Source organism: Alligator sinensis, unplaced genomic scaffold (genome assembly GCF_000455745.1).
Source record: "Alligator sinensis unplaced genomic scaffold, ASM45574v1 scaffold777_1, whole genome shotgun sequence".
In the NCBI taxonomy this organism is placed as follows: Eukaryota; Metazoa; Chordata; order Crocodylia; family Alligatoridae; genus Alligator; species Alligator sinensis.
This window is the reverse complement of record NW_005841882.1, coordinates 484,389-487,326: the sequence shown is the minus strand read 5'-3', so window position 1 is coordinate 487,326 and position 2,938 is coordinate 484,389.

Sequence of the window (2,938 nt, the reverse complement as noted above, 5' to 3'; positions counted from 1 at the left end):
TCCATGCAGATTAGTCTTGAGGAATGGTAAAATGCCACACTTTCCAGTAATTTCCATAAAGCAATTTCAAAAGCATAGGTGGGCTGGTTAGAATGTGGACACACAATACATTTACATACTGATGTAAATTAGACCAGATTCAGAGCAGACAGACAACCAGTTAATCCCAGAGTAGCACACTGTAGACAATTGTAAGTGTCACCATTACATGGTGAAGAGCAGGTAATAGCTTGAGCAAACTACCCTGAGCTAGTCAGTTGAAAGTGACTAGAGCTGTGGACACATGAGAGATACACTGGTATAACTTATACTTGTGTATAGTTACTACAGTTTTTTCACAGCAAAACTTTACACTGAAGCAGAATGACATACACCATTGTAGGGCTGGATGTTAACTGGTGCAAAGGCAAATTATATTGGTGTAAACAAGCAGTGTGCATCCTAAAATGCCTAAAACTAAACGCCAAACTTCCCATTTGGGCACCTAAATAAATGGCCTAATTTTCAAAGGTGTTGTGCACTCTTCCCATCAACCTAACTGGGAGTTAGATTAAACTGTAAAACACCTGTCTTTCAGAGACTAGGTCTACTGGAGAGAGTGAATGTTTAGATGAAAGGTTGTACGTTACAAGACATGAATGATGGCTGATGGTTACCCTTTTGGGCAAGCAAAAAGAGTTAAAAAATTAAAAACTGCCTCTTCTCCTGGATCCCATGTTTTTACCCAGCAGTTTTTCCCTGTGGACCTCCTGAGGTCTGTGAATCCTTTTCTGCAGGTCTTCAGAGACTGGGGAAAAGAAGCTAGAGAGAGTAAAGACTTGTGAGAGAAGGGATTCTCCTTTCCCATGGACCTGATAAGGTCTGCAGAAGACAAGACTCGCAGTCCCAGCCCTCGAGCACAGAGAGTGGGAAGCTAATGCTGTCGGTTGGACTAGGCTCTGCAAAGTCAAAAAGAGAAGGCAGGATCATAGTTCTGCCTACTCTGTTTTAGCCAGCAAAGCTAGCTGGCATAGAAGAAAGAGCACCGTGCTTCCTTCAAATAGGGCAGGAAGGTCTATTCTGGCAGCATCTTGCAAGTGTTATACCCAAGTCATTCACAATGCCTTCAGGAGCGCCCTGGGCTGTGTGACTTATCTCCAGCTACACAGACAGCAGTTTACATTCCAGTCTCTTCCTAAAATCTAAAGACTGATACCTTAGATCAGTAGCATCTGCAGGACTAAAGGGGAAGGTTTGTCTGCTACAGAAGGAATGTGGAAAAGATTTGCCCCTGCCATATTACAATAAATAATATCACATGGAGATTTGCCTCTAAATATATACAAAGACATCAGTAGCAAAGGAGTACATGTTCCATATACTGAACAGTAGTCATCACAAGGGTGTTTTGCCATCAACAACAGATGGTGTCTATATTTATTGCCATGTTTATCTGCAAAATTCAGGAATTTCCTAAAGAGACTAATGCTAGTAGATGAGTTTAATCTGTACTTGCTTTATCCACATATCTGAGTCTCAGAATGAATTAATTGGTAATCAGTATTCTAGCACACAAAGACTACTGACCTATTAACCAAAAGGCATTTTAAACAAGATTAAAAAGAAAAAAGTTGGAAACTGATTTGCTTTGGCCATGCAAATTTGACAAAAGATGGCTCTAGAGGTTTTAAAAAGAAGTTTATATTTCCAGGTGCTCTTCCTGACTTTCCACTGAGAAAAAGGATACCTCACAGAACTACAGACTGCAATTCCTATCCTGTTTCTCAAATACTTCCATGATATGCACAGCATCAGGAATCACAAGAACATCAAACATCACAATGTAAATGAAAATGGCCACTGTTGTTAATTTTCATAAATCCATTAACAGATTCAGAGATTTTAAGGCCAGAAGGGACCATGGATAATCATTTAGTCTGACTGCCTGCATAATGCCAGCCAGAGAGTTTTTTTTAACCAAATTCCTTTGTTCCTCTTCTTTCAGCTGTTGCTTTCACCGCTTCCACACTACCTCCCTTGCCTCTGTCCTTTACCTGTCTTGTCTTTTATGATTGTACATTCTCTAGGGCAGAGACTGTATTTGGAAAACTGAGCTAAACTGGGCTGGATTATTAGAACCATGAACTTTCACTGATGAGATGGCCCTACACTACTCAATCTACAGCTCACAGGCAACTACCAGACCCTCTAATTTGATGAGCAGATCATCCAGCATTGCTCACAAGAAACAAATAAAGTACAACTGAGGTTGGCAGAGAAGTCATACTGCAATACTGCTTGCAACATGTTACTTCCTATGTATTTTTGTCCCTGGACCAGCAAAGATTGAGGACCACATATTGAGTCATTGAGTTATGCCAGCTGGGAGTCCTTACTTGCCCCTGAAGAGGCACAAATAGGAATGTTTTGTTGCTAGCAGTAGAGACAAAACATGAGGAATGTTTAAACATACTGCCTTTTCTTAATGGCCAAATGGTCAGTGTGCAATGATGTACAGAGAGTGGATAATGTAAAGAACAAGGAAACTGAAGATTAGAACAAAACTGTATTTCAAAAGGGCTCGTGGAAGTAACAAAAGGCAAAAATGATCAGCAGAAAACAAGGTGCAATGCCATAATTCTAGGGTAAAAATAAAAGCAATTAGATTGAACCCCTCATTCCTCTCCTGACAGGATAGCAGCCTGTGGGATGACCCATATAGTGGGACAAGGCCTTAGGGCTCAACTAAACTACCACAGGGGAGGCTCTGTCACCTAGAACCAGGAGTATACCAAAGAGAGACCCCCCCAGGAAGTGGATCCTGAGAACCGAATACACAAAGAAAGGAAATACTTTTGAACACAATCCAAGTACTCCAGTCAAAGGGTGATGAGCACAACATAAACTTACAATTCTCAGCCAGGATGCCACAAGGTCCTTTCAAGGATGCCACAGCACC